Here is a 12,797-nt window from a genome sequence, read left to right as displayed (position 1 = left end):
TGGGCATTTAAACCTGGACCCGAAAACCCAAACCGGAATCGACCCAAAACTATCCGACCTGGAACCAGACCGAAAATTTACAAGTACCTTTTGGGTCTAAATTTTTTTTACCCGAAAGAACCGGAACCGAAGAACCGGAACCGAAAGGAACCGACCCGAATAGACCCAGACCCGAAAAGAACCGACCCGGATAGACCCGACCCGATAAGAACCGATTTGTACCCAACTTAAAAACATGTATATCTAAAACTATGATGTTTTTGTGTTCTATTTAATATATATTATTTTATGATTTAGTTGAAATATCTTTTGCTAACAACATTTGTTATTATTTTGTAACATTTTTAAGGTAATATGAAGCTTTAAAATGTAAAATTTAGAGTATAAAAATGTTTTATTTTAATTATTAATAGTTTCATTTAAGTTATTTTGTAAACTTTTATATATATATGACAAATATCAACTAAATTTGATGGAATTGGGTATGTCATGTCCTTTTCAGATCTTAAATACCCGAACCCGATATGGACACGAAAAATTACGGGTATTTTATGGATATTTTAATCATAGACCCGAACCGACCCGTACACGAGAAGAGCCTACTCGAACCCGAACCAAAAATTTCTAAGTACCTATTGGATCTAAATATTTAGGACCGAAAGACTCGGACCCGAGAAGAACCGGCCCAAACCCGACCTGAAGACCCGAACGCCCAGGCCTAAGCTTCACTAAGAAGAACAAAACTCGATTGTGGGTTATTTTAAAGACGTTTTATTGATCTGATGAGAGGGAAGTTACAATAAGTGTTTAAACAAGAGAGAAAAGTGACAACACTCGGTGAGCTTGTGCAGGAAATTGCAAGTCGGTGTGATAAAGCTAAAATAGAAGAAATCTTAATTTTCTAACCCTCAATCTATGTGGTTGAATTTGGATCTCCCCTTTCTTGTTTCCCTTGTCTCCCTTTTATACAAGAACCTCTCATCTGTTTGCCCTATGTAGGTTTAACCTAATGAGCTGTGCAGACCTTAGCGGGCTGAGTAATTGGCCCGAGTCTTTGGGGCCGTGATTCTAGTCGCCGAGCTAAGCAGACGAGTTCGTATGCCGAGCTTGTGGCACATGAGCTATCGTGCCGAGCTGGCGAACTGAGCTTGTGGTGCTGAATTAAGCCGAGTTGAGCCGACTTCGTGGGCCAAGTTTTTTATTCGACATGTCTTGTGAAGTGATGTAATCCATCTCTAACAGTAAGTCCCCCTCAAGTTCCCTTGTGAGAGATTCAGTTGATCTCAGTGAATTTGTGAGAATGGGTCTGGAGAATGAAGAACTCAATCAGGGGCTGTTGCCTTAGGAATGTGCTCAGGAGTAAATGTGGTTGAACGATACCATTAACTCGGCAAATCCGTCTAAGTGAATTATGACAAGTGTGTTTGTCGTTCACTTGGCAAGTCCGTCTAAATAAATCATGACAAGTAATTTTGTCGTTCACTGGGTGAAGCCGTCTGAGTGAATCATGATAAGTATGTTTGTCGTTAACTCGAGAGAATTCATGCCTTAGGAAAATTTGGTGCGATGGGAATAGTTGGTGAGATTGTCTTTTATTCGGCGAGGCGATCTTTCTCGACAAGAATTGATGTCCTTTGTAACCCGGTTTAACCTAGTTTAATATGGTTCCAGTCTAATTTGGATTCAGTTATTGTCGATCATTCTTTGATTTAAGTGGTATGACCATACAATCTGCTTGAAACTCAGTCTCCTAAAACTGCCACGTAAACTTCTCAATCTTCCCACAAACTTCGATCTTACTCCCATCTGCTACTGAAACTCTTGTTCTTCTTGTGGCTTTTAATGGACATCCCAACTTCTCTGCAACATTTTTATCAATGAAGTTGTGTGTAGAACCAGAATAATTAGCAAATACAAAGTTTTCTTCCCCTGAACTCCTATGACTTTCATTGTTGTATAGTCAGAAACTCCTGAAACTGCATTGACCGAAATGTGAGCTATATCACCCACCTCCTCCCTTTCAGAATCATCGACCTCTTCTGTAGTGGCTCTCTGATCTTGCTCATCATACTCAAGCATGCAAATTTGAGTTGTTTTGTGCTTCAAATAATGATCAGGAGTGTACTTTTCATCGCACTAATAACACAAGCCTTGGGACCTCTTTTCACTCATCTTAGCACTCGTCAAGGACTTGCGTAATGGAGGGTTGTTACCTTCAGGATTTTACCAACCTTCCTTCTGTTTACCTAACACCCCTCTCATTTTATTTTCTTGACTTAGTTGTTTCGTGTTGTTCCAACCATTCATTCCTTGTTTCCTCGGTTGTGCTTTTTCATATAATCTCCAAAGCACTAAACACTCACGAGTAGTTTTGAGGATGAAACATACGAATTTGCATTTGTGTATCCATATGAAGACCTGCTAAATATGCACTTAACAGATACTCCTTTGACATCTATAATCAAGCTCTTATCACTTCAAATTTTGCATGATACTCCGCGATTCCTTTCACTTCCCTCAACTCCTTCAACTCAGCTGTTGGATCATCCAAGACTTCTTCAAACCTATAACGAATCAAGTTCTTGTAAACTCTCCAACTCCTTAATAACACTTGGGCCACATCCTCATGCACCATCGCTTGATGCCAAGACGAAGCAAGTCCATCGGAATGGATCGATGCTATTCCAACCTTTGAATCGTCAGGTGTATTATCAATCATAAAAACTATCCTGCTTTACCAAACTATTCCATGACTTTCTCACCATCGAATCGCTGAAAATCAATCTTAGACATCCTCAACATTCCGTTATAGTTCGATTGATTACCTCCTTGACGATAATATTGATTCAGATCATTCTTCTCCTCGTTCATCGAAGATCCATTGTTGTTTTGATTATATGTCATCAACCAAAAATCTTCTACCATATCCGCAATACTCTTCTCCGTCTACTTGCTTTGGATCGCAAATGCTTTTTCCAGAGCTTCGAATCGGCTGTCTACGTCATCCTCTGTATCAGGGACTATCGTCTTCCTCAAAGTTTGCGATCTCGTTTCTACCATGGAAATCCCTTCAAAACTTCACTTTCCGAGGAAATATTGGCTTTTGATACCACTTGATAGAGGAATAATATGCGCTTTCTCTACGAATCCAACTAGATACTCATAAAGCACCTAATCGGTAGCTCAGCTGCAAAAGGTTACAGATTAAGAAGAACCTTTCCCAAGTATGAACCAAGAGGTTTCTCAGAGATGTATTAGACTCAAGAATTGTTTCACAAAATATCTGAATGAATCTAAAGAAAGTGAACAACACTATGTTTGTACATGATTCTTTCTAACTAACAAATGGTGACTCCAATCGTAATACGCCACGTGTCAGCCACTTCCTCCTTCATTCAGTTACGATAACAACCTCCTCGCTCCAATATCCTTCTGCCACTTGTAAATGACTGTCGTTAGATTATTCATGTAACAACATACATAAGCAAAACTAAGGTGTAATTAGTTTCTGACACAAGAAAAAAACAAACCAGTGTAAGTTACATCGATCCTCGTTAAATGAAGAAGATGTCCAATCTTCCAAAGGATTTGGTGGAGAAGGTTCTCTATAGAATTCCGCTTTCATCTCTGAGAACTGTCAGATCTACTTGCAGAGAGTGGAACTCTTTATCTAAACGTGGGAGCTTTGAAAAGAAGCACCTAGGTCAAAAAAAAGTAGCAGCAGCAGAGGAGTTTATGGTGGTCATGATGATGGATTGTAAGGTTTATTTGCTGAGAGTCGGTCTCCACAATGTTGAATCATGTCTAAAGCATGAAGGTGGACTTATTAGCCAGGCAAGGAAGTCGATGTATCTCAAGTCTTTCACTGCGATGGTTTATTGCTATGCATCACTAAGGATAACGCTAGCCTCATTGTTTGGAACTCGTTTTGGGGGCATACTCGACGGATCGAGGCCCACACATAATTATCACAGATAAGATTTGTATTCGTATGCTTCGGATACGACCAGCGTAGCAAATCCCACAAAATATTGAGGTTTATTGATTTTAAAGATTTTTACTCTCTTGCTTTTGCTGAGTTCAAAATCTACGATTTCAACACTGATTCATGAAAGTTTCTTGATGTCACTCCTGAATGGAGGGTAGATTATAAGCACCACGGTGTGTCTCTTAAGGGAGATATGTATTGGTTTGCTAAAGAGAAGTCTTCAGGCGATTGTTTGTGTCTCTTAAGGGAGATATGTATTGGTTTGCTAAAGAGAAGTCTTCAGGCGATTGTTTCTTAGTCTGTTTGATTTCACAAGAGAGACATTTGGGCCATCTTTGCCTCTTATGTTTGAGTTTCATGAAATGCAAGACACTTTGAGCTTATCTAGTGTTATAGAAGAGCAGCTTTCAGTTTTATTTCAACCGTGGGATACATTATGGATGGAGATATGGATAACAACTAAGATTGAGCCCAATGGTGTCGTGTAACCGCAGAGTGTTCTTATCTGTGGATATAAGAAATTTCATTGCTCCCTAGTTTCAGTTTGCATTAGGAAGTTTCTTCATTGACGCGGAGAAGAAAGTGGCTGTGGTTTTTGATAAAGACAATAAATTTACATTGACCACTAGCACCACTCGCAACACAGCTTACATCTTTGGAGTGGATGGATCCCTGAAAGAAGTGGATCTCGGAGTAGGAGCATACAAACATTGTTACCCACTTGTGTGTTCTTATGTTTCAAGTTTAGTGCAACTTCATTAGTCGACCTATAATCTATTGCTTGCATATCTAATTTTTCTTGTCTGACTTTGTTTGTTTTCTCTTTTGTCATCGTTCTTTGAACCAGATTATTAAGTTGTTCAATAAATATTTATTTGTTTCTCGTACTTATGTTTTCTTTGCCAGTATATATTTTGAATTTGTTTCACTGCGACGTGTGGGCACCCAAATGGTGCTCAGGCTCCTGCAACCGGTCATCATTTGATAGCTATTTATAATTATGAGATACTAGGGATGAGCAAAATATCCGTAAATTTTGATTCGATTCATTATCTTTTTGATTTGAACCGAAAAATCCAAATATTCTAACTCTACGAAGCAAAGAAAAGAATAATATGCAATATCCGTAAGAAACGAAGCAAATCACAAATACTAATATTTTTAGACACAAATATTTGTTCTGATCTGATCCGTTATATGCATGTACTAGTTGATGTCACGCACCCTGTGTGGATTAATATATCTATATACCTAACATTTTTTAATTCTAATATTTATTTTTATAAAATAACAATAATTAAATTAGATAAAAATTTCAAATTATTATAAATTATAAAACTTCAATATTCGTATTAGTAATCAATGTATTAAATTATGTTCTTTTTTTATAGTTTTATTTTTATTTATGTGATGTAGATTTTAGATCAAAATCTTTTCCGTAGTAATAATTAAATTAGGAAATTTTTATTTGAAATTAAACACATATTGTATTTGGACTGAAAAAATCATGTGGCACTGAAAGGATTATAAAAATAACAAATATAAAACATTAAAAAACAACAATAGTATAGGAGTGATCAATCCAATCAAACAAGATTATTTAAAACCGAACCAAACCGAAATAGAAAAATAGTCTGAATTTGGTGGTACGGAATAAACCGAATGACAGTTTTTTTTTTTTAAAACCGCAGTATATGGATATGGTTCAGTATATTAAGCGATAAAAAAAAAACGATATATTCAGATATATTAGTATACTCATATATAAATTTTATAATAATCTGTATTTGATCAATATTTCTAATAAAAATCAGAGAAGTTGACTATAATATTAGTTCATAAAATTATAAACTAAATATAACATAAAAGTAATGACGATATTACCGGTAGATATTGTTATTATCAATTTATTAATTAAATATCATATATATCATGATAATTATATATTAAAAATATTTTTAAAATAATTGTATATATATATATATATATATCAAAAGAATATTTTAATGTTTATTAATTAACTTAAAAATCATGATAAATATATAAATATCAAATAAAAATAATATTAATTAAACTAATGATTTATCCTAAAATCGTGGAAAATATGACAAGAAATTAAATAAACTAAAATCATGGAGAATATGACAAGTAAGCAAATTTACTTCTCAAATAATAGTATACTAAAATCATGGAGAAGATGACATGTAATCAAATTCATTTCTCAAATAATATGTTTACTTTTATAAAAAAGAATAATTAAATTATGTACAAATTTCAAATTATTATAAATTATAAAACTTCAATATTCATATTAGTAATCAATGTATTAAATTATATTCTTTTGTTTCATAGTTTTATTTTTATTTATGTGATATAGATTTTGGATCAAAATCTTTTATGTAGTAATAATTAAATTAGGAAATTTTTATTTGAAATTAAACACACATTGCATTTGGACTGAAAAAAAAACATGTGGCAGTGAAAGGATTATAAAAAATCAAAAATATAAAACATTAAAAAACAACAATAGTCTAGGAGTGTTCAATCCAATAAAACCAGATTATTTAAAACTGAACCAAACCAAAATAGAAAAATAGTCTGAATTTGGTAGTACCGAATAAACCGAATTATAGTTATTTTTTTTTTTAAAAAACCCCCCACTATATATGGATATGGTTCAGTATATTAAGCGATCAAACAAAAAAAAAATCGATTTATTCAGAAATATTTATATACTCATATATAAATTTTATAATAATCTGTATTTGATCAATATTTCTAATAAAAATCAGAGAAGATGACTATAATATTAGTGATTAAAATTATAAACTAAATAAAACATAAAAGTAATGACGATATTACCGGTAGATATTTTTATTATCAATTTATTAGTTGAATGTCATAAATCTCATGATATTTATATATTAAAAATATTTTTAAAAACAATAGTTTATATATATATATCAAAAAAATATTTTAATGTTTTAATTAAATTAAATATCATGATAAAATATAAATATGAACTAAAAATAATATTAATTAAACTAATGATTTATCCTAAAATCATGGAAAATATAACAAGTAATCAAATAAACTAAAATCACGGAGAAGATGACAAGTACGCAAATTCACTTCTCAAATAATAGTTTACATATACATATATTTAAATAATTATATATATAAGTTATGTAGATATTTTATTTTATTTACGTTTTTCAGTATTTGTATTACTAAATTTATTATATTAGTTATTAGAATTTTTGAAAAGTAACTAACTTTTTATTTTTGTAATAATAGTATTTTATATTATTTTTAGATTTTTTATTCATTTTAAAATTTAAAATTTATTTTTACGGATAGAATCGGATATCCGGTTAAAATTTTAAAATTTTCCAGATATCCGCGATAACCAATATCCAGATGGCTACATATCGAATCAGATCAGATCATAAATATCTCTAAAAAGTCAGATATTCGATTATTGGCCACCCCTAGGTACCTTATCAAAGCTTTCACTATGGCCATGTACTAAAAATATCTAGAGTTACCTCTTTGTGAAATTTGTTATTAAGACCCTCTTTGTTCTGTATCTGGACGCTGCAAATGGATGCTAGCATTCAGATATTGTTTGTTTAAACACTATTATATCATCATCTAGATATAACATCTAGACGCAACATCCATGATATCTATAATATTTAGATATTTGAGATGCAAAAAAACAAAGAGTTTGGATGCTACATTTGCTTTTTAAGAAGACATAAATACCCATAGTACAAATATTAAAAAAAACAAATTAAATTAGTCACCCTTTTTTCACGAAGATTGAATCACAAAAAAAAAAAAACACATATACAAAGTCATTGTGGGACACTCTCTTTTCTCTCCGTAAAAATCCTTGCTTTTCTCGGACTCCCATCTTTGTTTAGAACTTGAATGAACCGGTGTTGTCGGTTTTCAGCTACGGCGTCGGTCGGATCTCTCTATTTTGCTTGTTTTCTCTGTTTGTATAGGCTTCTAAGCTTTGCCTTAATTTTTCAGTTTCCATATCAAGACCTAGATCTCTGATATACCATGGATTTTACATGTTTTTAATCATGGTACATAGGTGTTTTAGGAACAATTTACTATGTTTTGGAGTTTTTCTAGAGTATTTACAGGTTCATGAGTGTTTTGGAGATATATGGTGATTTTGAAATTTTTTGGAGCAAAAGCTAAAAAAATCATAGCTGCCCATCAAACAAGTCCAAAGTTGACATTCAGAGTCAACCGTCGATCGACGGACAGCTCTTGTCTTCGATTGATAGCGAAGCGCGCAAAGACCGACTTGCTTCCTAGCCGACTTATGGCCCAAGTTCCAGATCATTTACAAGATTATCCCTGGCCAATTTTAACTTAGTATTTATGTGCTCTGCAATTGTTTTGGGAACAAACGCTTCATACTTTTTACTTTACAGAGCAAAACATATCTAAGGTTTTTAGTAATTTGGAGAGAAGATCCAAGACATCTTTAAAGATTTGTATTCGAACTCCAGTTTTTCTACTATATTCTATTTATGCACTTTATTCAGATTAATGTCATGTCTTGTTTGATCATGTATGAGTAGTTACTCTTGTTAGATTTAGGTATTAGAAGTAAGGTTATGAGGGATTAGCCCAAAATATAGATATGCTAAGGTGATAAGATTTCTTTCATAGGAATTTATATTAATGTTTGTGTTCTAAAGTAGCTACCTAGAACCTTGAAGTTAGGATAAATAGGCGCAAGCGGAAGCATGGTCTTTTATTTGAACTAATTCCCATGAGCTAGATTTGCTAGAAACAAGCGATAGCTGATCTAGTCAAACTTGTGAACCAATCTAACAGCTCGGTAACGCTTGCCTAGGTAAACTTCGAGCGACGTTAGTCATGTGGCGTCGATCGACGTTCGAACTATATCAACAAGCGATGGCTGAGATATAGACTTAGTTCAATAGAATTTATTCACACACAGAAGCTGGAATATATTGTCATTAGAATTCGTGTTCTAGAATTGAAACCTTAGCATTTATATCACTATAATCCCAATTTTCTGAAACCCTAAATGTAGCTATTTCTCATAATTGCTTACAACCTCAAATCAATCAATCAACCGAACAACTTCTTTGTTCACCTCTGCTATTTACTATTTTAATTGCTTGCCTAGCTTTATCATAAACTTGTTAGGATCTATTGTGTGTCTTAGCTCCTTGTGGATTTGATCCATAAGTACTAGGACTGAACCTCTTATTTGAGAGAGTAAAATCACTCCTTGCGGTAATTTGAGTGATATCAAATTTGGTGCCGTTGCCGGGGAGCTTCGGTCGCCATTAGATCTTATTAGTTAGATTTAGTATAGGTTTTTATTGCTACTGAAATTCTCATAAAAAAATTTCTTAACTTCTATGAGGTGCATGTCCAGCAGTACCAGAAGCAACAAGAAAAAAACATAGCTATTCTGAGACCTTGCACTATTGGAACACACGATCCACAAAGAGAGACGGGGTTGGCGAGCCAGTCTGGAAACCTCACTTCCGTTATTGACCCGACTTTAAGCAATTTTTTGACCTCGTTGTTGACCGCGGAAGCTCGTTCAGGTCCTAGCTTCCGCCTTTTTTCTTTGACAGGTTTGAAAGTCGGATCGATATTTAATTCGTGACACGTTATGTTAATGTCAATCCCTGGCATATCTTCTGCGGCCCATGCAAAAGTATTGAGGTTCTTTTTTAGACAGGTTATGAGCTCTGTCCTCAAAGGCTCGCGGAGATTGGCTCCGATTTCGACGCATCATTCCGGAGATGCTTCGTCGAGACAGACTGTGACCACAGGTTCGCAAGTTGGTTCACGTTTTTCCTCTAGGGCCGCAATGTTACGAGACTGCCAGAAGAGTTCAGCCGAATCTTGACTTCGCGAACCTTGGTCGGAGACCTTTTTCTCCGTTTTTCTAGGAATGGTCTCGAGGTCTGGTCTTTTTCGTTTTTGTTCTGCGGTGTAACACACCTGTGATACTCTTGGGTTTCCCCATATTACCTCGATTCGGTTAGGGGTTGGAAACTTGAGGCAAAGATGGTACGTTGATGGGATGGCACGCATGGCGTTCAACCATGGCGTTCCCATGATAACGTTGTAAGATGCAGGACGGTCAACGACTAGAAACTCTGTGACTCTTGTCACGGTTCCGGCTTTGACTGCGAGATTATTCGACCCGTAGGCCATGGTCGTTTCTCCCGAATGTCCCAGTAGTGGGCTAGGGTATATCACGATTTCGAATTGATCGATCCCCATTTTCTCGAAAGTATCTTTGAAGATGATATCGGCCGAACTTCCGGTGTTGATTAGCACCCTAGCGACGTCGATATCTTGGATCGTCAGTTCGATAACAAGGAGATCGTTTCGAGGTTTGGCTCGATCGATCGTTGCTCCCCCCTTGAACAAGATGACGTTCGCGCACGTTGAGTCTTGCATATCGTTCCTGATCGTTAAGTGGTTTTTGCGGGTTAGATTGATCCGTACCCCCCCCCCCCTCCTTCTAGCTCCAAACTGTGGGAACCAAAATTCGCACTGTCGATTTCCGTTTAAATAAGGAAACTAGGAAAACCCTAATTTCCCAGAGGTCCCGGATATCTGCTAATACCACACGCCAAGCAATCAGAACAAGAAACGAAAACAGTAATAAAATAAGAAATCGAAAAAGCGGGCAAGATAGTTCTTATTTCGAATCTGCGTTTGAGCGTTTACAACAAGGTAAGTGTCTGGGCTACGAGAGCAGTCGGCGAGATTCCTAGTTCTAAAACCCTAAGACCGTAAAAACCTAATTGAGTCGCAGCTCGAATAACAAAAACGAAAAATTGCCTAAAATCGCTCTGAATGCTAGGTTTGCTGTGAAAAGTCCTCCCCTCATACCTCTCGCCTAGGACTCCTTATATACTGGCTCCAAGGTCGGTTTAAGTTTTCCCCCTTCTGCTCTTACGCCGCCATAGCATAAAAATGGAGATATTCCATTTTTTCCGATCTTCGTAATTTTATTCAAAATTTCGTATTTATCCGCGGAAACTTGACATTTATCTTTCTTTGCGAACCAGGCGTAAAGCATCATGCGGCTTACGGGATGTTGGTTAAGAAATCGTAAGTTGGGCTTTGAGTCATGTCTTAGGTCCCTTTGGGCCGTCTTCCGACTCGAAGCGTTTGTTATGGCTTCTTTCGATAAAGAACGAACTTTCTGCGGTTTTTACGGTAAAGTTTGATCGATAACTTAGAATGGCGGGGAATCGTGAAATGGGTTCGCTACGGTCTTCGGGAGATAGCATCGAAGGGTAGACGAAAACGCATGGACTAATGTCGTTTCGATGTTTCGGAAGAGCTCGGTTGTTACGTAGCGACCGCCGAAACTGAAATCCCTGATATTTTATTCCAATGCCATGGATCCGACTACGCTGGACATTTTGCAACCTTTAAAATGGTGTCAAAAATCCTTCAGGATGGATTCTGGTGGCCGACCATGTTTCGCGATGCTCATGCATTCATAGCACAATGCGACAGAAGCCAACGAAGGGGGAAAATCAGTAAAAGACATGAAATGGAACATAAGTCTATTATAGAGGTAGAAGTCTTTGTTTGTTGGGGAATAGATTTCATGGGTCCTTTCCCTTCTTCGTACGGAAACAAATACATTCTAGTCGTTGTTGATTATGTATTAAAATGGGTCGAAGCAGTAGCTTCCCCAACGAACGACGCGTCTGTCGTTATCAAGCTTTTCAAAGGCATTATCTTCCCAAGATTTGGAATTCCTCGAGTAGTCATAAGTGACAGTGGATCCAATTTAGGCCCATAAGTCGGCTATGCTTCATACTATTCTAGAGAGAGAGATCTTAGGATTGGAGAGAGAGATCTGTACACCTTGAGAGAGGGAAGATCTTGAACTCCCTTTGTTTCATTACACTGTTCTGTTTATTTATCTATTGCAATATTATTCAGATCATCATAACAATGTCTTTTGTGAAAATGTCTGAGTAATCTCACTGTTAGATTTAGGATTCTCAAAGGTTGATATATGTATTGCTAGCTTTAATTGTTGTTAGGATGATTTAATTAGTTCTTCATCTAGTTGTTCTTACTACTAAGCTTAGGGTTGATAAACCCTGAATCTTAGATCTTAGGATTAATTGAGATCAAGTCATTGCTTGATTCAATACCTGAAAATAAACTAGTATGATCTAACTGACTAGATACATACGAGAGTTAATCTAGTGAGTTAGAGAATATAAATCAAACCTGTCCGTAAAGCTTTCTGGAAGAAGTATCGATCGACGCAGCGACAGCCCTGTCGATCGATATTCTGAAAGGTTTATCAATCGATATTCGTAACGAATAATCGATCGACACTTTCTCGTGATTAACTTACGAGAGTTTAAATCCAAGATCCAGATTACATAATCTAATTGATTATATCTGAGTTTGAATTCAAGAACAATTAATATCAATAAACCCCTGAAGACCCAAATTAAGTTATTTACTTATCATAACTGAGAATATACCTAAATCTAGCTATTCTCCCAACTGTTAACAACCTCAAAACAAACCAATCGAGCAATAACCTTGCTCACCAATTCATTTACTGCTTTAAAACCTATAAACCAATTAATCTAGCCTATTTCAAAGACCATAATCTATTGTGTAATCCTAGAGTCTTTGTCGATTTGATCCCTAAGTACTACATCTGAATCTCTTATTTGAGAGAGTAATTCACTCCTTAGGGTAATTTGAGTGATATCAAATTTGGCGCCGTTGCCGG

At 35.6% G+C, this 12,797-nt stretch overlaps 1 pseudogene; it reads left to right on the top strand.

Moving 5' to 3' along the window:
• The first annotated feature begins 528 nt into the window (after positions 1-528).
• LOC125590334 lies at positions 529-5,588 on the top strand (annotated as a pseudogene).
• Positions 5,589-12,797: the final 7,209 nt, after the last annotated feature.

Source organism: Brassica napus, chromosome C7 (genome assembly GCF_020379485.1).
Source record: "Brassica napus cultivar Da-Ae chromosome C7, Da-Ae, whole genome shotgun sequence".
NCBI classification, from domain to species: Eukaryota; Viridiplantae; Streptophyta; class Magnoliopsida; order Brassicales; family Brassicaceae; genus Brassica; species Brassica napus.
The sequence above is the reverse complement of the archived record's forward strand: the minus strand, read 5'-3'. Positions and strand labels throughout refer to the sequence as shown.